Raw genomic sequence first — 26,270 nt, forward strand, 5'->3', positions numbered from 1 at the left:
AGGTCCGAAATTCCTCCTGCTGGCATCCGGAGCTCTCCGCACTATGTTTCCCATTCAAGCCAATCTCCCCGCTCTTCCCCAACGTAGTCAGCCTGAAGCATCTTCTGGTCCAAATGGCCCAGGCATCCCCTTCCTGCCTTTGCTCTCACAGGTCCTTCCACATGAATGCCCCTCCTCCCTCATGTCCAGCTGCTCAGATGAGCCTAAGAGCTAGAAGGATCCTGAATCTCTAGTCCAGTCATTCTAAACTACAGATGAGGAAACTGAGGCCCAGAGAAGTAGAGTCATCTGCCCAAGGTGACCCAGCTTCTGAGGCCTGGCTCCAAAGCTTTGAGTGCTTCGCATTGTGAGTGACCAGAGAATTCTCTGGCACCTGGAGGGTCAAGTCCAATCTCCTAGCCTGGCATTCGAGGCCCCTGCGTTGTGGACCTGGATTCTCCTTCTGTTCCATGCTCCACCCCATGTGCCATAGCTCTGGCCACATCTGATGACTCCTGGATCCCTGGAAACATCACACACTTTCCAGCCCCTTGTCTCTTCCCAGGCTGTTCCCCACGCCCAGGACGCCTTTTCTGGTCTCCTCCACTTATTCATTGCTTAGGGAGGCTGCCCTTGTAAGCTCATGGGAATGAACTGTCCCACCTGGCAATGAAGTCAGACCCCTGGTTCTAGCTCTTTTCAAGACTGTCTCTCCCACCCCACCCCAGTCCCTGTGGGCAAGGGCCCTGTGTGCTGCACCCCTGGTCCCCAGAGGCCTTCCAGAGTCTGAAGGTTGGATGGGATTGCACAGGGACACAGAGCCAGGGAAGAGCAGGTCAGGCGAGCAGTGAGGCCAGAGTGAGAGGTGCACGGTGACAGAGGGCAGACTGAGTGTGGGGTCTGGGGGAAGGGGTAGCAGGTCTGGGGCACAGTAAAACCTTGTGCACGTGTAGGGAGAGCAACCTGTCCTGGTTTTCCCAGGACTTTCTGGGTTTGAAAGCCCCTCAGTCCCAGGCAAACTGGTGTGACTGTTACTCTATACCTATGAAACCCTCATTAGTCAAAGAGGCTGGTCAAATGCTGCACTGAGGTGGTTGTACCCAAGCTGAGCTCATGGGGAGTACTGGCAGCCCGCCTGGGACCAGGTCCTGAGGACACTTGCATCCTCTCTTCAAAGCAGGGCAGCACAGGGTTCAATCCCTGCTCTGCTCCTTCCTACTTGTGTGACCCTGGGCAAGTCTGCAAACTCTCTGTTGGGTATGTCTTCAGCTATAAAGCAAGGACAATAACAGTTCCTAGCTTCTGGAGAATTTGCAAGGCATTACAGTAAATACTGCATGAAGAGTGTTTAGCAAATGCTCAAACCCTGTTAGCAGTTATTACCCAGCTCTAATTATAAAGTCAACTCTTCCGCCTCTCACAGGAGAGGAAATGGAGGCTCAGAGCTCAGGCCCAGGGTCAGGGCCACACAAAGGATGCAGACTCAGTCTGAAGCTCAAGTGGTCCAGGCCCCCTCCCCTGACTCCCAGGCTCTCTTCTCAGAAAGGGGCCAGAGCCCCCTGCCGGACCCGCAGGGACCCTCACAAGAGCCTTGCTTACCTGAGTGGGCTGGGGTCTTGTCCAGGACGATGGAGGACCCCAAGTCGACTGTAACCCCGCCCACATCAATGTGGCCCCTCCCCACTTGACCAGTAGCCGGCTGGCTACCAACGCGGTCAGAAGGGGAGTGTCCCGACAGCTATGTAGCTCAACCTTGTCACCACACATACGAGAGACCAAGGACCCAAGGGGCAAGATCAACCCTGTCATGAGTGAGTCAGGGCAGCGCTAAGCCGGGAACCAGCTCTGCATCTGGGATCCATCCTGGTGTCTCTTTGGGAGGGAAGAAAATGGGGAGAAGGGAAAGGGACGTTACGCAGCCTACATATGAGTGTCTCCCTAATCCTAGGGTGTCTACGGTGGGACAGGTAGGTGGGGGCAGGGCCCGTCTCTCCCCTAGTGCCCCTCATGAGCCCGAAGAGGTGGGCTGATCAGACACTGACGTGGGCGCCCTCCCTGGCACTAAGTCACCACCGCTCCCAGAGGCTCATACCCGAGGAATAGGGCAGGAAGTTGTGGTGGTCGTGGATGTGCCAGGTGACACTGTGAGCATGCGAGTACGGAAGTAGTCGCCCAGTGTGGCGACCTCCATTGCGACGCCGCGCTGGGATATGTGATTGTTGAAACAGTCCCGCAGAGGGTCCATGATGGCGACCTGCACCAGGAGTGGAAAAACTGCGCGTCACATTCCTGCGGGCTGGGGCGCAGGAGCAACGCCCTGTACTTTTGGGAGGAGAGCTTAGGCCAGGCGGGTGGGCTCGTCATCACCTCCCCGCCACCGCCCTCCACTGTCTATGGCGGCCAACCAAGTGCCTAAATCAGCTCAAATAGCTGAATCCTCTGGGTTTCTTTCTTTTTCTTTTTCCTGCCTCTTTCCCTTCCTTCCTTCCTTCCTGCCTCCCTTCCTCCCTTCCTGCCTCCCTCTCTCCCTTCTCTCTCTCTTCTTTTTAAAATCATGTTGTACTTTACATCTCAGCACTTGTTATCTTATAACTGAAAGTTTGTATATTTGACCACCTGCACCAAATTCCCCCAACCCCCCATCTCCCCACCTCTGACAACACAAATCTGATCTCTTTTTCCATCAGTTTGTTTTTTTTTGATTTCACATGTAAGTGAGATCATGCAATATTTGTCTTTCTCTGTCTGGCTTATTTCACTCCCTGGCCGTTTCTTAATGCCCATTGGTGTTACTATTTATCAATATCATTAATTATAATAATATGATAATTATTAATTACAATGATAATAGCCATGAGTCACATTTGCTGACCTTGAGCTCACCTTCAAAAAGGCAGTCAAAGTAAAAAAATTGATAAATTTCTAGAAACAATCTACCAAGATTGAATCATGAAGAAATAGAAAATCTGAACTGACTGACCACTAGTAAGGAGATTGAATCAGTGATCAACAGTCTCCCAAGAAACTAAAGTTCAGGACCAGACGGCTTCACTAGTGAATTCAAATGTTTAAAGAAGAATTAATACCGATCTTCAAACTCTGCCAAAAAGTAGGTCAGACAAAGAGACAGAGACAGAGACAAACATATAAAAACACAGAGAGAGAGAGAGACAGAGAGACACATACGGACAGAGAGAGAGAGACAGAGAGAGAGAGAGAGAGAGACAGAGACACAGAGAGACACACACACAGAGACACACACAGAGAAAGAGACAGAGACAGAGAGAAAGATAGAGACACAGAGAGACACAGACACACAGAGAGGTATATACATAGAGAAAGAAGTGGAAGGGAGGGAGAAACAGAGACAGAGAGACACACAGAGACACAGAGAGAAATAGAGGCAGAAAGACAGAGAGATGAAGAGGAAGGCTTTGCTTGAAGGAGACTGGGTGCTCATGGAACCCCAGGACCCTGGGGGCAAGAAACCAGGGCCCTCCGTCCAGGATTCCAGCATTAACATGCTCAGCATGATTCTCTCAGCACAATTCTGCAACACGAGCTGGGTGTCCTGCATTCAGTTCTGATACCATCTCCCAGAGTTATTGCACACCCCACAGGTTAAGGGCTGAGTCCCACAAGGCTACCCTCACATTAGTTGCCAGCCGCATAAGGGGTCCCCAGGCTACCCACACTTCTTCCTGGCCAACTACTAATTTGGGGTTCCCATGAACCCCTCTTTCTGTTTGATAATTCACTAGAACTATTCACAGATCTCAGGAAAAGAGTATTCACACTTACCTGATTATTATACTCAGGAACAGACAAATGGAAGAGATGCGTAGGGCAAGGTATGGGAGACAGGGCATGGAGCTTCCATGCCCTCTCTGGCATGACACCCTCCCAGCACCTCAATGTGTTCACCAACCTGATTGCTTTACGAATCTTGTTATTCAAGAGTTTTTATAACCCAATCTCCAGCCCCTGCCCCCTCCCCGCAGGTCAGAGGGTGGGGGCTGAAAGTTCCCACTCTTTGATCATTTGGTCTTTATGGTGACCAGCTCCCGTCCTGCAGCTATGTAGGGACACCTCATTGGCATAAGCTCAGATGTGATCAAAAGGGGCTCGTTAGGAGTAACAGAAGACACTCCTATCACTCAAGAAATTTCAAGGGTCTTAGGAGCTCTGTGCCAGGAACCAGGAACAAAGACCAAATATATTTTTATTATACCACAGCATCCAACAGCTGTCAGGTTCTCTTGATTCAAACCTCCAAAATCTTAGGATCCAAAGTCTGATTGGTCCAACTTGGGTCAGCTGTCAGTCTGCACTGATGGGCTATGCCAGGGAACGGGTTATGGGGCACATATGTGGTTTCTGAGATCCGCTTCTGTGGGTGGGTCACGAGGGTCCAGAGAAGAGGGGCCCGCATCTCTTGTACAGATCACTGGGAGGACATTACCTCTGTTCCAGCTCTGTGGATGAGGATGGGGGAGTGTCACAGGTTATGGGGCCTGTCCAGAGCTGGTGGGTGTCTTCTTTCATCTTAACTGCCCGCAGAACACCTGGTGCTTAAAATAACCCCACTAGGGCTTAGGGAGCTGGCTTTGCCTAGAGCTGCCGACATGGCCGCTTCCTCTTACCTGCCCAGATCAATGTTGTGAACTGGAACTGACCTAAGGTTAATTATTTTGATCTGCACATCTCGTAGGAGGTGGCTAGCACTGTCAAATTCTGTTTAGAAATTGATTCATGAATAAAATATGTACCCCATACTGGATGATGAGACTTTACACATAGTTGACTGGCTTATTGGTAAGGAAATAACATCGTTTGATTTTTCCCTGAAATTATTTGGTAATACAACCTAGAATTAGTTCCTATGATTAGCTGTAGAGATTGAATCCACCCAAGCCGCGTAATTGTTATTTCCACAACATCTGGTTATAAACCCTCCAAGGGAATGGGTTCCGGCTGCCATGAGGCTGGAGGCCAGGCTTGGGGCAGCTGGGCATCTGGGGGCCCTCGCTGGTTCTGAGTGGGGCTCAAACATCTGCTGGCTGGCCCTGCCAGGGCCCAACATTGTGGAACTTCTCTTAAAAAGGCGCAATAGCTCTAAAATAAAAAGGCTGTGGCCCAGGACAAAGTTAAGACAGACCTACCTGGTGTGGCCAGTGTTGCTAGCAGAAGTGCAGCCCTGCGGGGACTCAGGAGCCAAGGAAAGCCACAGTGAGATGTACTGGCCCTGCTGTGGTCCATGTGTTCCTGTAACGCTGACTAAACAAATCAGGTATTTGTATGTGCGCGCGCGTGTGTGTGTGTAAGCGTTCCTTTCCCCCAATTTGGAGCTCACCCGAAAGGATGCAATTGGTGTCATAGGAGAGATTTGTACGAAGACACTCCCATCCGACTGTGGTTTTACTTTGGAAATGGGTATTGGGAAAGAGAAAACTGTGACCAGGGTGGAGAATGAATCCTCTGTGGCATGAGGCTGTTGAGTCATTGTAAAAAGTTTTCTTCTTAGCTGGGGTCACACTAATGGAAATTAATTCACTTTTTCCCTAAGTCTCAACAATTGAGCCCAGCAGATAATTAAAAGGTGCTCACAAAAGAGTCACTAAAATTGTCCATACATTAGGTCACCATGAAAATGTCTGTAGATTGCAAAGAGCAGAAGCAGTACCGATGACATTCTTGAACACATTGTACCCAAACTAGAAGAAAACAAGGCATTTCCACCCAGAAATGGACAAGCTTGTCTCTAGAGTCAGAGGAGATAGAAAGAGAGATTGCAGAATTTCTAGAAAACAGTAATAACAAAACAGTACGTATATAAGAACTAATGGGATATTGCTTACAGCTGTGCTCACAGGAAAATTCATAGCTTTAAGGAGTTGCATTAATTACAAAAGGAAGAAAGAAATAATAATCCGTGCATTCTATTTGAAAAATTTACAGAGATAACAGCAGCACAGAAGGAAGCAGAAATAAGAAATAAAGATAAAATCAGAAATGAAAAGGTTGGAAAGTTTTACAATAGTAGAATCAATATATAAATGCAGAATGTGGTTGTTCAAAAACTAAAATAGATAATCCCAATAGCCGACCTAATTTTTTAAAAAAGCAAGATGTCACAAATATGGAAAAGAAGAAATGACAGAAGGGAAACCACCATAGAAATAAAAGGAATTACAGGAATTACAAGAGATCAGAAGCTACTAGAAATAAGCAAAACCCTGCCTTGCACCCTGGTCAGCATTCTGGGGCCTGGAAAAGCTGTACTGGTGGGTTCTGCATGACCACACCTCACCTCCACCACGTTTCTGAATTATTGGCTGAGTAAGTGAGAGCAGTCACTTCTCAGCAATCTGTAGCCAACCAGAAAGAATGCAACAATCTAATTTATTTCCTATTTTTAAACTCGTTGCTTAAAGCAGTTCAAATAATTATTTTGTTTTTAAATGGGAATATAATTTATATACAGCAAAATACCCAGAGCTTAATGTACTGTGTGATGAGTTTTGACAAGCATATACAATGTTGACATCACTACCATCAACATTTTGAACCCTCACCTCCAAAAGATGTGTGACTTTTCTTTTGTTGTTTTTTGTGGCTTCCTGAGTACCAGCAAGTCTCTGAAGGATCAGGACAGTCCCCATCGGCTCCTGAAATATAAAGGGACCAGAGGACCAGAGCATGGCTTCATTATCAACACTGGCCTTGGAAATGAGAGCACTCGTGTGTTTACATGAGGTTAGTGTACAATGTCCCCTGATGGCTCTGTCCTTCTCCCTGAGTGGATCAGATCACTCAGTTGTGTGTAAAATTGTCCTGACCTCAGTCCATTTGCAGGAAATTCTGATTCCAATGAAATACAGTGGAATGCGAAATTATTCTGATAACGAAAATGCAGCAAGTCCTTTTTCAGCTATTTCATCAGAATGTCCATCTAACAGGAACCCTCAGACATTCAGCAAGGCTGGTAGTTATGCCTTAAGCCTGCAAAACTCAGGCGGACAGCTTCTGCTCCTGAAAATTGTAAGATAAGTTTACATTAATTTTGATAATGTCACTTTAGTTTTGAACTTTAAGTAAAGAATGGCATATCTAGGAATATTTGCATAGTTTATTAGTTAAGTCTAGATTTCTGAAGATGATTGGTATTTAGATTAAATGTTACACTGAACATTTTATTACGCTATTCAAATGTAATTTAGAACCATTTGCCTAAGTGCATGGAAGGATATGTTTTAAGATCATTTTTCTTTTTATTTATTTATTTATTTATCGAGGTAACATTAGTTTATAACATTATATAGATTTCAAATTTCATTATAATTTGACTTCTGTATCCACTATATTATATTCACCATCCAAAGTCTCATTTCCATCCGTCAGTGTACAAATGACCCCTTCACCCTTTTCACCCTCCCCCTACGCCTCTTCCCCTCTGATAACCACCCATCTGTTCTCTGTATCTATATGTTTGTCTGTTTGTTTTTATCTTCCACATATGAGTGAAATTGTATGGTGTCTGTCTTTCTCTGCCTGATTTATTTCACTTAGCATAATACTCTCAAAGTCCATCCCTGTTGTCACAAATGGCAAGATTCCATCTCTTTTTTGGCTGAGTAGTATTGCATTATATATATATATATCTCACTTCTTCTTTATCTGTTCTTCCCTTGATGGGCAGTTAGGTTGTGTTCATGTCTTGGCTATTGTGAATAATGCTGCAGTGAACATAGGGTCCATATATCTTTTTGAATTAGTGTTTTCATATTCTTTGGATAAATACTCAGAGGCGCATGGCTGGATCATATGCTAGCTCTATTCCTAATGTTTTAAGGGATCTTCATACCGTTTTCCACAGAGGTTCCATCAATTTACATTCCCACCAGCAGTGTACAAGGATTCCCTTTTCTCCACGTCCTCCCCAACACTTGTTATTTCTTGTCTTTTTTGGTAAAAGCTATTCTGACAGGCTTGAGGTGACATCTCATTGTGATTTTGATTTGCATTTCCCTAATAATTAGTAATGTTGAATATCTTTTTATGTGCCTATTGGCCATCTATACATATTCTTTTGAATCTTGTCAAATGCTTTCTCTGCATCTGTTGAGATGATTATATGATTTTTATTCTTCATTTTGTTAATGTGGTATATCACACTGATTGATTTGCAGATATTGAACCAGCCTTACATCCCCGGAATAAGTCCTACTTGATCATGGTGTATGATTCTTTTAATGTATTGTTGTACTCGGTTTCTTAATATTTTGTTGAGGATTTTTGCATCTATGTTCATCAGTGATATTGGCCTTTTTCCTTTTTGTGTTGTCCTCATCTAGTTTTGGTATCAGGATAATGTTGGCCTCATAAGAGTTTGAGAAAGGTATTAAACCTTCTTTGAATGTTTGGTAGAATTCACTAGATAAGCTGTCTGGTCCTGGGCTTTTGTTTGGGATGTTTTTGATTACCCTTTCAATCTCCCTACTAGTGATTGTTCTGTTCAGATTCCCCATTTCTTCTTGATTCAATTTTGGAAAGTTGTATGATTCTAAGAATTTATCCATTTTTTCTAGGTTATCCAATTTGTTGGCATATAGTTTCTCATAGTAGTTTTTAAATAATCTTTTGTATTTCTGTGGTATCCATTGTAATTTCTCCTCATATATTTCTGATTTTATTTGTTTAAGCCTTCTCTCTTTTTTTCTTAGTGAGTCTCACCGAGGGGTTGTCAATTTTGTTTATCTTTTCAAAGAACCAGCTCTTAGTTTCATTGATTATTTTTGTTGTCTTTTTAGTCTCTATTTCATTTATTTCCACTTTGATTTTTATTATTTCCTTCCTTCTACTGACGTTGGGCTTCTTTTTTTCTTTTTCTAGTTCCTTTAGGTGTAAAGCTGGATTGAGGTTTTTCTTGTTTCTTGAAGTAGGCCTGTATTGCTATAAACTCCCCCTCAGTATCACTGTTGCTGTATCCCATAGATTTTGGTATGTTGTATTTTCATTTTCATTTGTCTCCAGGTATTTTTTTACTTCTCTTTTGATTTCTTCATTGATCCAATAGTTGTTCAGTAGCATATTGTTTAGTCTCCACATATTTGTGATTTTTTTCAACTTTCTTCTTGTAGTTGATTTCTAGTTTCCTACTATTGTGGTCAGAAAAGATGCTTGACATGATTTTGATCTTCTTAAATTTATTGAGACTTGTTTTGTTTCCCAATGGATGTTTTATCCTTGAGAATGAGAAAAATGTGTATTCTGCTGCTTTTGGATGGATTCTGAGCTCTGCCTCTCCTGTTCCCTTGTTTAGCTTCCTTTGTGTGCTCCATTCTACCCACCTTTGATATGCCAATGTGTGGATTTCTCTGGCGTCCTGGTGTGTTGGGTAATGTAGCCTTTGTTGGGTTATGGATGCTTTACTTGCTGTAAATTGAAGGGGAGAGACAAAGGTATCCTTTCATGATGCCACAATGATGACATCCCTGTCTTTGACTTGTGATAATTTGGTTATAATGTGTCTTGGTGAAGATCTCTTGATGTTCAGCCTATTTGGGATTCTTTTGGCTTCCTGGATCTGAATGTCCATTTCTTTCCCCAGATTTGGGAAGTTTTTGGCTATTATTTCTTTGAGTAAATGTACTGTTCCTTTCTCTCTTTCTCCTCCTTCTGGCACTCCTATAATACACATGTTATTCCACCTGATGGTGTCTCATAAGTCCATTAAGCTTTTTTCATTCTTTTCTTTCTTTTTTCTTTTTTCTCCTCTCTGTCTTTAAGTTCACTGAATCTTTCTTCTGCTTGATCTAGTTTGTTATCGAATCTCTCTATTAAATTTTTCAGTTCAGTTATTGTATTATTCAGCTACAAAGTTTCTGTTTGGTTCTTTGTATATTTTATATCTCTTCATTGAAATTCTCTCTTTTCCATGCATTTTTTTCCTGAGCGTGTTGATCATCTATATGATGGTTACTTTGAGTTCTCTCTCAGGTAATTCATATGACTCCATTTTATTAGGGTTGGTTTCTTGAGCTTTATCTTATTACTTTGTTTGGGTCATGTTTCCCTGTTTCTTCATTTTCCTTGACTCTATGTGTTGGTATCTGAGCATTAGAAAAAGCAGCCTTGGGGCTGGCCCGGTGGTGCAGCGGTTAAGTTCGCACATTCCACTTCAGTGGCCTGGAGTTCGCTGGTTCGGATCCCAGGTGTGGACATGGCACTGCTTGGCAAGCCATGCTGTGGCAGGCATCCCACATATAAAGTAGAGGAAGATGGGCATGGTTGTTAGCTCAAGGCCAGTGTTCCTCAGCAAAAAGAGGAGGATTGGCAGCAGATGTTAGCTCAGGGCTAATCTTCCTCAAAAAAAAAAAAAAAAAAGAAAAGAAAAAGGAAAAGAAAAAGCAGCCTTCTCTCCCACGAGGTCTGGCCTCGTATAGGAGAAGACCCTCATTAATCAGCCTAGTCAGAGATTCTTGGGGGCCTCTCAAATCTTTTCTGTATCTGCATGTTTTATGACGTGTGTGTAAATTCCCAATTAGAGGGATTTGCTAGTTTCTTTTTTTTTGAAGTTCATAATCTCTTGCTCCTTCTGGTGTTTGTCTGCTGTACAATGGGTCTTCTGGAGCACTGGCAGGCTCCATGCTCTTTTTTTGTTCTCAGCAGCACCCAGACATCTAATGTGTGCTGGATACTGTTTGCCCTCCAAGGCTGGAAAGATTGAAGACAGTCCTTTGGGCAGCCTCCTGAAAAGTGTGAACATTGAATGTATGTCCCATTCTTTTCTTTCTTGCCCCAGGAATAAGCCAGAGGCTGGGAGTCTTTCTGATCATACTGCATTGAGCAAGTGGGAGGAGTTCTGGTGAGTGACTGCATTTGTTTAACTGTGTGAATAGTACCAACTTTACCACCTCTCCATTCTTCTCACAATTTTTGAGTAACAAAAGGAATCTCAATTGTTTTAGAAGTTGATATATATAGCACTGGAAGGAAGGAGATACCATTACTTGTTCTAAGACACATGTTCTTAATCTTTGTTTTCTTTCCATCTAGAATTCCTCCCTGATATCATATATTCTTCATAGAATGTATTATATAAGGATTTTGGTGGACTAGGTTGCAGCTACTTTTGTTTGATGAAAAGCTTCAAAAGTCTCTTCCTGATATTTTCATTTAATTTCAGCAGTCTCTGTAAACGTCTCCATTGCTGCTGAAACTTCCACAATGGCACTTGCTAACATAGGCTGTCTGGGTGGATTTCTTTATGTGGCTTCTGGATCGTCTAGGTTTCTCCATTTCACAGTAGACTATGTCTGTTGAAGCAGGAGAAGGCATGAAAAATGCCCTGTGTTCTCCTTGCTTTCTACTTCCATTTGGTTTTCCATAGCAAGTAGACAGAAAGTAGAGGGACCAAATGGTGTGCGCTTCTTGGCTACCACCTTGACTGACTTTTTCCTTTAGTGTGCTATCTGTCCAACTTCTTCTTTAGTAGGAGTTATACTGCAAAGATTAAAAAAATGCAACCTTTGGCCATGCACCTATTTGGGGTAGCCATAGTCAGTGAATTTACCTCTCCTTTGGAGAATTTCCTAAGAAATGGAAAATGACCTTACAGTGAGTATTCTTTTGGGAATAAGTATAAACTGGATAATTTTGAGGGTGTTTCAGGGGATATTGGGAATATTTTATTGAGGGTCAAGATTCAGGCCTGCCTTGCAGGTTTACTTATCTCTTCCCTTCTTTCCTCCATATTGATTTATTACAAACATTTGTTAATCTAAGACTATCCCAGGCACAATGTTAAATATTGCACATGTTTTTAATCTCACACCAACTTTTTGAAGTAGTAAATTTTGAAGAAGAAATGGATGTACAGAGATAGTATGTATCTGTTTTGGATACATGGTGTATATGACCAAGACCTGTTTTGTATTCAAGCAATCTAAGTTCTGAGGAGGCTTTTTACCAACATTGCTTTATATCATTTCAGTGTCTAGTTGTGGTTTGGCACATGATCCAGTATTGAACTGCCTGTGGCTGAAAATTTGGCCGCCTTCTTTTTTCACAGGAAGACTGTCTTATCTGGTTGCGTGTTTTTGGAACACTATTTAATAAATCTTGGGATCCTTATCATTCTAAAACTTTTAGCTCATCATAGGTTCCCATTCTGCGTTGTATAGACCATGTTGTCTTGGAGTGGAGCTGATCTTCTCACAGGTACCAGGCTGTAGGAGTTCTAACCCCAGATCACTTTGACTCCTATGACTTCACGGGCATTTGGAACTCTTGTTCCCCTGGCAGATAGTAAATAGGGAAGCTATGTTCTGTAAACGTCTATGGAACTCTGTCAGCAATATCCTTCTTTTCTTGTGTGTATTGCAGGTTTATTTGCATGAATTGCTTTACTACTGGAGGATATTTGGTGAAGTTGCTGAGCTGGAATCAGTCATATGAACACATTGGCCTTTCTGCCTTTGGCTCTGCTGGGCTTGAATGTCCCTGCATTTTATCTCACCTGATTGCCTACCTTCTCTTCTTCTCTACGATTCCCAGGAAGTTTATCTGAATTCAAATAAAGCCGCATCAAAATTAGAGTTTGTTTCTTCTTATAAAACTACCCAGGTGGGAATGGAGAAATCTCAGGCAACAACCAGAGTTAGGATTACATTTTGGAAACTTAAAGTAACAAATATGGAGCCTATGCATTAAATAATATAACCTAAGATATAAAATGTGTGCTGAAAGTGCAAAAGACATTAGGAAGCTAGGCTACAGGTGGTTTCATTCTGGCAGAAATTACATTTTCCTTTCTGGCTGCTTAATTATTTAATCAATTCAACAAAACTAAGTTGGCCAATTACTCTTTTTCTTAAAGACAAATCATCAGGAAGTAAAAGAATGCTGGTGATCCAGTGGAATCACATTTTCAGCTTGATGTTGGGCAAGTAGAGTAATATTTATTACTGAGAGGCAGAGACCTCATGTACAGAATGGCTTTAGCTGGGTATCCAGATTTGGGATTAATTATATTAAATAAACCCAGAATCTATAGATTTATGAGCAAAGATTTCTGGTTTGTCAATTTTATTTATCTTCTCAAAAAACCAGCTCTTTGTCTCATTGATCCTTTCTACTGCCTTTTTCGTTTCAATAGTATTTATTTCTGCTCTGATTTTTATTATTTCTCTCCTTCTGCTGACTCTGGGCTTCATTTGTTCTTTTTTCTCTAGTTCAGTTAGGTGTGCTTTAAGGTTGCTTATTTGGGATTTTTCTTGTCTGTTAAGATGTGCCTGTATTGCGATGAATTTTCCTCTTAATACAGCTTTTGCTGTATCCCATATGAGTTGGTATGGCATGCTATCATTTTCATTTGTTTCCAGGTATTTTTTTATTTCTTCTTTAATTTCTTCAATGATCCATTGCTTGTTCAGTAGTGTGTTGTTTAGTCTCCACATCTTTGTGCCTTTCTCAGCTTTTTTCTTGTAATTAATTTCTAGCCTTATAGCACTATGATCTGAGAAGATGCTTGTTATTATTTCAATTTTTTTAAATTTGTAGAGGCTTGCCTTGTTTCCCAACATATGGTCTATCCTAGAGAATGTTCCATGTGCACTTGAGAAGAATGTGTATTCAGCTCCTTCAGGGTGGAGTGATCTATATATGTCTATTAAGTCCAATTGTTTTTCATTCAGCTCCACTATTTCCTTGTTGATTTTCTGTCTGGATGATCTGTCCATTGATGTGAGTGGGGTGTTGAGGTCCCCTACTATTATTGTGTTGTTTTTAACATCTTCCTTCAGGTCTGTTAATAGTTGCTTTATGAATCTTGGTGCTCCTGTGTTGGGTGCATAGATATTTATAAGCGTTATTTCTTCTTGATGAAGTGTCCCTTTGATCATTATATATTGTCCCTCTGTGTCTCTCTTTACCTGTCTTATTTTGAAATCCACTTGGTCTGATATGAGAATTGCAACACCTGCCTTTTTTTCCTTGCTATTTGCTTGAAGTATTGTCCTCCACCCCTTCACCCTGAGTCTGTGTTTGTCCTTGGGGCTGAGGTGTGTTTCCTGGAGGCAACAAATTGTTGGATCTTGTTCTTTAATCCATTTTGCCACTCTGTGTCTTTTTATTGGAGAGTTCAATCCGTTCACATTGAGAGTGATTATTGATGCATGTGGACTTAATGCTGTCAATCTGTCGCTCATTATCTTGTTTTCCTGTGTTTCTTTTCCTGTGAGCTTTAGACTACCCATTTAATACTGCAATTTCTTATGCTGGGTTTCTTAGATTTTTCCTTATCTATGATTTGTGACTCTGTTCTGTACTTTATTTTAGTGTCTACCTTGAAGTTTGTATTTAGAATCTCGTGTATAATATAATCTATTCTCTGGTGGTCTCTTACTTACTCGACCAATACTGATTTAGACCCTTTGCTCTTCCTCTTCTAAATAATTATTTTCATTTTTTATTCCAACTCGTCTTATTAATTTGTAGTTAGAGTGCTAAGATCGTCCTTGTTTTGGTAGTTTCCTTATTTTTACCCTAATGCTATAGTTGAATATTTGCTATCCTGTTCTGGTTCTATCCATAGGTCTCCCTAGTCTGTGGCTTGTGTCCCCTTTCTCCCTTTTTTCTTTTTTCAAGTATGAGAGCCTTCTTGAGGATTTCTTGTAATGGAGGGCTGTTAGTTACAAATTCCCTTAACTTTTGTTTGTCTGGAAAAGATTTAATTTCTCCCTCATATCTGAAGGAAATTCTTGCTGGATAGAGTATTCTTGGCTGAAGGTTTTTATCCTTTAAAGCTTTGAATATATCACTCCATTCTCTCCTAGCTTGTAGGGTTTCTGTAGAGAAATCCGCTGACAGTCTGATAGGGGCTCCTTTATAGGTTATTCTCTTTTTTTTTCTTACTTCCCTGAGTATTCTTTCCTTATCATTCCTATTTGCCAACTTTACTATTATGTGCTGTGCGGTGGGTCTTTTTACATTGACAAATCTAGGAGATCTAAAACCCTCCTCTACACACATTTCTCCGTTGATCCCTAGATTTGGGAAATTCTCTTCAATAATTTCATTAAGCACACTTTCTGCTCCATTTTCCTTTTCCATATTCTCAGGAATTCCTATGATCCTTATGTTCTTACTCCTCATTGAATCCATTATCTCTTGGAGATTTTCCTCATTTTTTTAAATTCTTAGTTCTCTTTCTTCCTCTGTCTGGCGCCATTCAGCCTGTCTGTCCTCGATTATGCTGATTTGCTCCTCTAGGTTGTCTACACGGGCATTCAGGGAATCCGTATTCTGTTTTATCTGGTCCATTGTGTTTTTCATCTCAAGTAATTCTGTTTGATTCTTCTTTATGATTTCAATCTCTTTTGTGAAGTAACTCCAGAACTCGGCTTGTTTCTCTATCTTTCTCTCTACCTCATTGAGTTTTTTGATTATAGCTGCTCTGAATTCATTATCACTTAGTTTACCTAATTCCAAGTCCCCAGGACTTAATTCTGTGTTTTTATTGTTTTCCTTCTGGTCTGGGGCTTTTATAAATTGCTGGATGGTAGAGGAGCGGTTTTTTCTCATGGTGGTAGAATTCAGTTGCAGTTACAGCCTGTCGCCACTAGATGGGGGTCGAGAGCGGCGTGTTAGCTCTCCGCCTTGGGGCAAGATGGCTGCGCCCACTGGCTTTGCTGCGGGGGAGGGGCTGTTACTCACACACGCCAGTCTGGGTTCAGATCAGTTCTGTTCTCTGGTCTCCCAAGGCCCTTGATTTATAGGGTCCCTGCGGACGGAAGCTTCCCCCCGTCAGCGGGTCTCCACTGAATCAGCGGCAGGAGTCCTGGATGATCCCCCCGTCGCGTGGCCCCTCCCCCGCTCCCTCCCGACCCGCGCCGCAGCGATCCAGACTCTAGGGGAGGGAGCGATGTCCTCTCCTACCGTTCCAGCGCCTCCGAAGGGGTAAAGCTAGGTTTATGATCTCCGCCTTCTTGGTATTGTAGGTCTCTAACAAGCTGGCATTATGTTTATTCTCTGAAATTCAGTTCTTCCAATCTTTTGTTGTATTTTGGAGGGGAGAGAATCCCGGGTCAGCTCACCCCGCCATTTTGCTCCGCCCCTCTTCAAAGATTTCTGGAAATGGCTACATAAGTTATACATTTTATTTAATCATTTCACACATAAAATTTCATTTTAATCTTATACCAAATTTAGGAAGTAGTAAATTTTTAAAATGAGAAAATGCAAGTATAAAGACAGTGACTAAATGCACATATGGGAGTAAAGGTGCTAAGGTCTAAATGTTTGTGTCCCCACCCCCCCGCAAATTCGTATGTTGAACATAAACCCCAAGGTGAGGGTTGATTTTAGGAGGTGGGGCTTTTGGAGGTGATTAGGCCATGAAGGCAGAGCCCTCATGAATGGAATCAGTGCTTTTATAAAAGAGACCCCAGAGAGATCCCTCACAGCTTCCGCCATATGAGGACACAGCAAGAAGTCAGAAGTCTGCAACCCAGAAGAGGGTCTGCCCCAGAACCTGATCATACCGACATCCTGGTCTTGGACTTCCAGGCTCCAGAACCATGAGAAATAAATGTTTGTTCATAAGCTACCCAGTCTGTGGCATTTTGTTATGGCAGCCTGAATGGACTAAGATAAAAGGCAAAAGACTGTATTTGAATTAAAGCGATCTATATCTATGAAGAAATTTGCCAGTGTTGTTTTATACAATTTTAGTGTTTGAATGTATCTTGACATCTTTATCAAGAATTTATATTGGACAGACTAAGGTTGAAAAATTGATTCTCTTCCTTTTTTCAGAGGAAGGCTGTCTTACCTTGTTGCATATTTCAGGAAAACTTAATATATCCCGGGATCCTTCCCATTTTAAGTTCCATCTTAGGCTTCCATCCAGAGTTGTGTAGACCAAATCCTTTGGACAGGAGTTGATCTGCAGATGGTACTTAACTCCAGGAACTTGACCCCCAGATCCTTTTGCCATCTCTGAGCTCAGCTGCGTTGGAAACTTGTTGCTCCCACCGCATATCAAATAGGGAAGCCACATTCTGCAATCTGGTATGGAACTCTGCAAACATTATCATTTTTTTTCTTATATATTTATTGGGATGGAGAGACCAAATACTCATTTATATTTGGACATGTAATTGACCTTGAATCATTCAGAGGCACAGACTGGCCCTCATGCCTTTGGTCCTGCTTGACTGCCACGGGCCCTACTTCAACCCATGGATTGCCTCCGTTTCCCCTTATGTTTCCTATTGCCAACAGTTTATCTGCTTTTACATAAAGAACAATAACTAGCAACATGAAAGTTGGAGTTTGTTTTTTTCCTTATAAAGCTCCACATATATAGGCCTGGAGAAAAACCAGATTTAAGGCTGCACTTTGGAAACTTACAATAATAAACATGGAATCTATGTTTATTCCATGTACATGTATATGAATCCCAAATGATCGAATTTTGGATATAAAATGATGAAATGAGTGCTAAGGATATAGAAGACCTGGTCCACAGGCTATAGATTTGATTCTCCGACAAATTTTTTTCTGACTGCTCTTGTATGTAATCCATCAACAGTACTAAATTGGTCTATTATAATACACCTTCTACTGTGGTAAATGCTGTTCAGTTACACGATACACAAATTCTGTGATGCTGTGTTCCAGATGTGGGATTTATCCTCCACACGTTCTAAATTAAACAGGATTACATTTCCTCTCTGTGTTGAGTGCTGAACTCATCCTTGGCTACTTTATACTCAGGTGTATTTTAGAAAATTATTGCCTTAGTATCTGCTGTCGAAATTGGCTGTAGTTGAGTGAGCACAAATGGAAACAAGAAGAATAATAGCCTTGGAGAAAATTTTTAAGGAAAAAGAATGCAAACTACTTCTAGGAGCAGATGATGGGAGAGAACGATTACCTGTTAGAAGTGAAGGTGGATTGTAAATGGTTAGGAAGGAGTTAAAGCAGCTGGCTTGCAGTTTATTTACTTTTTTCTTTTTCCCTGTGGAGACATCCATTGGGAAGGAGAAGGCATTGTACTTGGTATATTTCATTGTCTAGTGGACAAATCGACTAAGAATATTTCCTAGGAGGAAGAGCCTGTTGAATGACCTTGGCTGGCTGTTCCGGATTGAGGCTTATTCAGAGTAAATAAACCCAGAATCTACAGATTTGTGAGGAATGGATCCCTGGGAAATGCCACGCAAACTATACTTGTCTCTGGAGTATAAAACAGAGATATTTCAAAACTTCAATAACCCTCACTCTGTGGGGTAACACCACTAAACCCCTCTACGAGACTGATTCATTATTCTGGGCCAAAGACTATGCTTCCTTTGTGGGATTCCAAGATATTTTTCTACTCGTCTGGGTCTCTGTTGATTGCCTATATCTGCTAAAATATTACTGCAGTTTAATACTGGGCAATATCTCTGAATTAGGAGAGAGTCTGATTGGCTGTCTGAACACATGTGCTAGCTCCGGTTGGTGTAATTGGCAGGATTTACTTTCAGACCCATGAATCATATTTTATTGGCTAGCAGCTTTTTAGCAGTTTTTAAATTGGGAATTGGAAAGTATGTGATTAGTATATGATTCCAGAATGTTTACTTATCCACTTTTAGCACAAAGTGGTAAAAGCTTTGAGGAAAATTAATGATGCTAAAGCTTACCAGTGATATTTGAAGAAATGGTTTTAATTCTCAGAGAATTGGCTAAGTGAATTGACATGAATTGTTAGGCAGAAGGATAGAAAGTCCCAAATTCTGTCAATAGCCATGAGATTCGAAGTAGACACTGAACTCTAGGTGGAAACTGTAGCTCTGGCTGACATCTTGATTTCAGCCCAATCAGACCTTGAGTAGAGACTATTCATGCCAAGCCTAGACTTCTGACATATGGAAACTGTGAGATGATAAATTTATGGTGTTGTAACTAAGTTTGTTACCCAGCCATAGAAAACAAATGTATCCTCTGAAGACAGTAGTTCTCAACTGACGGCAATTTCTCTTCCCGTGCGACATTTGGCTGCATCGAAGTAGTTTTTGGCTGTCACAGCTGGGAAGGTGCTACTAGCATCTATCGATTAGAGGCCAGTGGTGAACTAAGCACCTTGCAATGCACAAGATAGCCTCACGTGACAAAGAATGATCTAAGTCAAAATTTCAACATGTCAAGGTTGAGAAACCCTGCTATAGGTTATCTGAATAAATGTCTTAAGTTTCCCCAAAAGTCACAAAATTAAGGCCATTGATTATGCAAAAGACTATACAGCTAGTTGGAGGGTGAGATCAGGTGATTACTGAGCCTGGAGGGTATACTTTTAAAGAATTTGATATTTTACAAAGAAAAGGCAGCAGAGAACTGGTGATTTGTTTTTGGCATGGATTTTAGAATTTACAGTCGTTTTGTTAATAGCTAATTTTAGATGCTGCTGAGCGGAAGAGATTATTGGATTGACGACTGATGACCAAGGGGCTGCTTACTTTTGACCCCTAACCTGATGTGGTGGGGGCAAACGGGAGCTCGGTAAATGTATCCTGAGAGGGTTACTTGCCTTCCCCGATCCTCCATCCAAAAATGAAATTTTCCTTCAGAAGCGATTGGTTTATTAGGTCCAAGAGTCTTTATTGTGGCTTGATGCGAATCATAGGGACACAGCTAATTTAATGTCATTAACACAGAACATAAAGATAAAGGCAGTGATTCAGGGGCTCCTCAACCTTGGGTACGTCATGCAATCTTGCAGTGTGGAATCTAATAGAATATCCAGGAAGCTGTGACAGACCCTATGGCTCAGTTAACATGCGTGAGATCCAATGATGAGAAAAAGAGCCATACTATTCAAAAGCATGGGGCTTTAAGGGGATATATTGAAAGATAGGGGGAACAAATAATAACTGACTCAACCAGCTATTTCTTCAAGATAGCTTCTGCAAAGCAGTGTAAAAAAGCAATCAATAGAATTTCTGCCAAAGAGTTAATAGAGTATTATCAATTTGGGGGATGGAGTGGCTGGAGCTGCTCTGGACCCACCCCACCTCTTAAAGCCATGGCAACTCTTTCTCTCTATCTCAGTCTGGAGGAATTCAAATCCTCAAATTGTCAAGTCAGAAGAGATGCTTAGCCTTTCTGATGTTAAATTTGTGTAGGTGAACTGTTCTAAATTTTTCAGAATGTTATAGGCTTTACAGGGACTCTGGAGATTTGTCAACGCTCTCACATATCATTATTTCCCATTAATTTGCTTTCACCTTCAGGGAAAACACTCAACAAAACTATTATGAAATAGTTATGTACTGTACCACAGTAGAGAATTTCCCTCTTCTCTATTCTGATTTTATTGGCTATAGTAATAAATTAACCATAGCCATAAGATATTTGTTTTTTTGAACTCTGATGTTTAACTACAGGTTCTGCTAGACACTGCAGACCAGAGTTGTGTCTCCAACAAAGGTGGACAGTCTCGGAGCCTCATGGAAAAGCACCCCAGCAGGCACTTCAAACTTTTGACATTTCCCGGAATAGACTTTGGTGAATAGATCTCCGAGCTGACTTCACTTAGGTGACTTGTAGGCCATACCATGGTACTGAGATAGATTTTCCAGGACTCATTTAATTATAGAAGAAGCTGGCTTCCTACAAGCAGGCTGCTAAGCCAGGATCCAGTGAAATAAGAACTAATGACTTAGGACTGAATGGACTAATGAATGAAGTGCTGTTTATATATCCTGAGATTTCTTATGAAAACATTCAAGGAAAGGCTAATTTTGTGCCCATAGATATTGTTTAGTACTGTATGGATTTAGTTGTACAAAACAAATTCAAGGAACCTTATGTGGTTAAATACCACATTTGGGACACCTATGAAAATGACCAGGTGAGCCTTTTTTTTTTTTTGTAAATAATCTTTGATTGCGAGATGGGGGATACTGTTAGAAGAAAATGTTAATGATGTAAAACTGGCCTGAAATAATTTTAATATTTTTTCTCCCAGCTTTATTGAGGTACAATTGACAAATAAAATTGCAAGATATTTAAAGTGTACTATGTCATGATTTGATATTTGTATACATTGTTAAAAGACCCTTGCCATCAAGTTAATTAACACATTTGTCTTATAATTGAAAGTTTGTACCCTTTTGCTAACCTCGCCCCACTTCTCTGACCATCCTAACCTCTGGCAATCACCACTCTACTCTTTGTTTCTATGAGTTTGACATTTTTTCCCCCCCTGATTCCCCATATGAGTGATACTGTGCAGTATTTGTCTTTGTCTGGCTTATTTCACTTAGCATAATGCCTCCAGGTTCATCCATGTTGTTGCAAATGGCAGGATTTTCTTCTTTTTTAAAGGCTGAATAATATTCCATTGTGTGCATTTACCACATTCTCTTTATCCATTTCTCAGTTGATGGGCACTCATGTTGTTTCCATATCTTGACCATTGTGAATAATGCTGCAATGAACACAGGAGTAAAGATATCTCTTGAGATAATGATTTTGTTTCCTTTGGATATACACCCGGAGCGAGATTGCTGAATCATATGGTAGTTCTATGTTTAATTTCTTGAGGAAACTCCATACTGTTTTCCATAGTGGATGTACCAATTTTCACTCCCACCAACAGTGCACAAGTGTTCCCTTTCTTCCACAGCCTCACTAGCATTCGTTATTGCTTGTCTTTTTGATAACAGTGTGAGGTGATATGCCGTGGTGGCTTTGATTTGCATATCCCTGATGATTGGTGACATTGAGCATCTTTTCACAGACCTATTGACCACTTGTTTGTCTTCTTTGGAAAAATGTCTGTTCAGGTATTTTGTACATTTTTAACATGATTACGTTATTTTAACATATAAAATTCAATCAACGTAGGTCACTACATCAACATATTGAGGAGGAAGAATCATATAATTATTTCAATGCATGCAGTGAATATGATTTACCAAAATACAACAAATATTTATGACAACCTTTCAGCAAACTAAGAATAGAAGGGAATTCTTGAAATAATAATGGGTATCTTTGAAAAACCTAAAGCCGAATATAAAACTCAATGGCAAAATATTGAATGTTTTCTACCTATGTTCAGAAGCAAGTTGAGGATATCTAAGCTCACCACTTCTAATCAATACTGGAATGGAGGTCCCAGCCACCGCAATGAGAGAAGTAAAATGAATAAAAGACATAGAGTCTCATTTATTTTTATTTGCAGATGACATGATTGTGTCTGTAGCAAATCCTGTGGAAACCACAGACAACTACTAAAAGTAATAAAGTGATTTAGCAAGGCCTCAGACAAAATTAGTATAAAAATTTTATTCCTATATCCCAGCAATGAATAAGTAGAGAGTAAAATAAAAAAATGCCATTCACAATAGGATCAAAACACATCAAATATTTGATATAAGTTTAACAAAAGTTATGCAAATTTATACTCTGAAAAGTATGAAACATTACTAACAGAAATTCAAGAAGATATAATTAAATGGAGATATCGTGTTCAGGGATTGTATGACTCATTGGTAAGATATCAATTTTACCCAAATTCATCTGTAAATTCAATGCAATACCAATAAAAATCCCTGGAATTTTTCTCCCCTAAAAACTGATAAGATGTTTTACAATGTATTTGGAATGCTAAAGGACTTAGAATAGGCAAAGAAATCTTGAAGAAGGTTAATAAAACTGGGACAGATACTGTATCTCATTCCTGACTTACTACAATGATACAGCAATCAGTGCAATGTGGTTTTGGCACAAAGATGGAAAGCTGAGTAATGGAAAAGAACAGAGTTCAGAAATAGAGCTACACACATGGGCTCAAAGAATTTTTGAAAAGTTAGCCAAACAATTCAATGAGGGAATAAAAAATTGCTTCAACAAATGGTGCTTGATAAATATCAATATTATGAAAGAGAAGCTCAACCACACATCCACTAGAGCGATTAAAATGAAAAAGTGTGACAACAAATGTTGGCAAGGATGTGGATCAGCCACAATTCTCATACATTGCTGGTGGGAGTGTAAAATGGAACAACCACTTTGGAAAAGTGCTTGGCAGTATTTTAAGAATATCTATATTTATCCTCTAACCTGGCAATTCTATTTCTGGGTGTTTATTAAAGGAAACTGAAAACATGTCCCAAATGTCTTCCTAAATGGTAGTTCACAGAGACTGTATTCACAATTGTCAATAGTTGGGGAATCTTTCTAATTTTTCTCAAATTTAATAGATGTATAGTGGTAACTCTTGTTGGACTTAATCAGCATTTGTTAGTACTTTCAAGCATCTTGTCATTTGCTGATTAGTTTTTTTGGTTCCTTTTTTTGTGAGTTGCCTGTTCGTATCCTTTGCCCATTTTTTTCTATTAAAAAAAAGGGTTTTATTTTACTTTTTTTTCATGAGGAATATTTGCCCTGAGCTAACATCTGTTGCCAAACTTCCTCTTTTTTATTTTTATTTTTTTTTGCTTGGGGAAAATTAGCCCTGAGCTAACATCTGTGCCAATCTTCCTCTATTTTGTACGTGGGATGCCTCCACAGCATGGCTGATGAGTAGAGTAGGTCCATGCCCGAGATTTGAACCCATGAACCTGGGCTGCAGAAGCAGAACATGTGGAACTTTACCACTCGGCCATGGGGCCAGCCCCTAAAAGTATTTATTTTGTTGATTTTATGCAATTCCTTGATTATTTTAAATATTGGACATTTGTTGGCCTTAGAAATTAAAAATATCTTCTCTTTTTTGTCAACTCTGTATTAACTTTGCCTGTCATAGACCAAGAAGAGTATTGAAGAAAGAAATAGGTAAAATTAGGAAAAACAAGGGAATATTCTGGCATTACCTGATAGTAGAGTTTTAGCAATTACAGATAGAAATCTTGACTAGGATAAGTGTATTATACTCTGGATCTTTTGTAGCAAATCCCTTTATTTATTTGTATTATTCTCTGAAAAATCCTTAACCAGTGTGGTCTGTCTTCGTGTATTCTGTTAAAATGAGGAAAGGGGAATGGTTTGGGAAATTAAGCCCCACTTTCCAGCTTACATTGTGCTGAAAAGAGCTCATGGTACAAGATATATTAGTTTTTCTTTTTGAGACAATTTTATTCACTGAAACAATCCCAACCTGGCACAAGAAAGAGTCTTAAAGCCCTGCTTATATGGTTTTTCTTTAAGTTCCTGTGTACCTCTCTCATCTAAACAACATTCCAGACTCAGGACTTGAAGCAGTGAAGACTATCTATGGATGAGGCATGATGTTGAGGCCCCATGTGATGACTTGGTAGAAATTATTATTTGCTCCAGAATCCACTCCCCTCAGCCACGGCTGTCCTCCTTTTGTTGCCAAGTGTGCTGAACAGTTCAACAACAATGCCAGAGGAAAAATGCCAGAATAGCCAACTGGTGCTTGAGCAGGTTCCTGAAGGGAAACTTGGCAGTGTGCAAAGTAAACCTCAGTAGTCTTCACGTGTGACAATCAAAGGTTGACATGGCAAGTACAAGGAGAGGAAAAGTTGAGAAGGAGGCAGGAGTCTCCCTTAAGTTTTTTAGTTTGAGCCTTGCCCTCTTTCCTGAAGCTTGTTTCTCCAAGGTGTTAGGAAGCAGACTCTTGAATTTTTCATGTGTCCTGAGAAAGTTGCGCTGAATGCAGAAAATATCTAAATAAACAAATGAAAATGAGTTAGTAAACCCTGGGATGGGGTAAGTGATGAGAGTTATATATGAAAGACAGAGCAATGTGTAGACAGAAACAGGAATAGTTTGACATTCCAAAAAAGAGAAATGGTACAGTGGAGAGAACTAGAGGAATATTCCAAGAGAGATAGAAGAAAAAGAGAAAACTGAGCAAGATTCCTAGTCTTAGAGTTTGACTTCATTGGAGATAATTTTGTTGTTTTGTTGAGTCTTTTGCAGCTTTGCTTGGCTGCTTAAACTTTTTGGGAACAGGGCCATCTCTGAACAATGAGAGAGAAAGGGTGGAAGACGGTTGGATGAGCTTGGCTAGGGAGAAAGATGTGTAACAGCAAAGAAGTATTAGAGGTCATCTTTGGCTCATCATATACACAGTTGCTTCTTCTAGACCAGCATTAGAGTGTCTACGAGCTCAAGGAAGATCTAAGACTTTTTTTAAACAACTTTGAGCTGAGTAAGTCATGTCCACCCAGGATATTCTCCTCTTTGACTAACACAAATTCAACTGATTTGGGACCTTAATTACACGTGTAAAAACCCTTCACCCTTGCCACACAGTGTAACCTTTCAAGGCTATGTTGTCCATTGTATTTGCCATATGACATAACCTAATCATAGGCATAACCCCATGTGGTGGAGATCATGGAGGCCATCTTAGAATTCTGCCTACCGCCATCATGTTTAATGATGGGGGTCTTTGTTCACTGAATGTTCTGGATTCTTGGTGGTTGTTTTTTATTTGGTCATTCATGTCTTCTTCTGGGGGATTGCCTTGTACTACACCTTTGATAAATTTTCTCCCTTCATTTTTCTCAGAAATATTTTATATTAGGATGTTGGATAACTTAAACTATTCTTCTAATTTTCTTCCATTTTCCATTTGTTTGTCTTTTTATTTAATCTGGGGTGGGACATTGCATCCCTTCCCTCGAGTCTTTTATTTCCGTCATCATTGTTGAAATTCTTGTGTTCTCTTTTAATCTTCTTTCAGAAGTTTAATATAGTCCTTTGTCTTCTGACTATAAGTTGGAACTTTATGGACATTTTATTCTGATATATACAATATCTATATCTTATAAGTTTTCCAAATTATATTTAGTTTTTTTGTGTCTGCCTTATATTATAGAGGATTTTGCCCTCCAAACATTAGACATGCCTTGAATGACTTGAAAGAAGTGTTAAAATATTTTTTGGAATTACTGTGTGTATGGGCAGGCTCTGTCTAATGGAGGGCTTTACAGTAGAATGAGTAATTGGGGGCCTGATTATGTTATTGGGTGTACCAACTGTCAGTATCTGTAAATCACTATACTGGGCATATATGTTTTTTCCCAGAGAGGAATTCTTCTCTTCTTGGCTTGGGGAATATACACAATATTGCTTTTGTTCTGTGAGTTGAGACACAAAAAAGATATAGGTGTCTCATTGTTCTACGTGTAGATGTTCAGTTACACTCACGTATGCAGGGATTCCTGCTCTCAGCAGTGACTAGTGGCTCTGAGCCTTTTGAGTTTTTTTGTGCTTTATAGGGTGACATGGAAATGGGACAATAGTGAGTGGGAGCTTTA

General features: G+C 40.5%; 1 protein-coding gene across 2 annotated transcripts in view; it reads left to right on the forward strand.

The window, feature by feature from the left end:
* Positions 1-1,665: 1,665 nt before the first annotated feature.
* Positions 1,666-26,270, forward strand: part of MUCL1 (mucin like 1) — a 56,025-nt gene continuing 31,420 nt past the window's right edge. The window contains exons 1-3 of one of the 2 annotated variants that reach the window (XM_070270277.1): positions 1,666-1,790; positions 6,605-6,735; positions 6,824-7,020. The gene's annotated coding sequence lies outside the window, so the exon portion shown is untranslated. Of the gene's footprint in view, positions 1,791-6,604; positions 6,736-6,823; positions 7,021-10,783; positions 10,847-26,270 lie in introns of those variants that run through there. The other variant, XM_070270276.1, reaches the window with a different exon arrangement.

Source organism: Equus caballus, chromosome 6 (genome assembly GCF_041296265.1).
Source record: "Equus caballus isolate H_3958 breed thoroughbred chromosome 6, TB-T2T, whole genome shotgun sequence".
In the NCBI taxonomy this organism is placed as follows: Eukaryota; Metazoa; Chordata; class Mammalia; order Perissodactyla; family Equidae; genus Equus; species Equus caballus.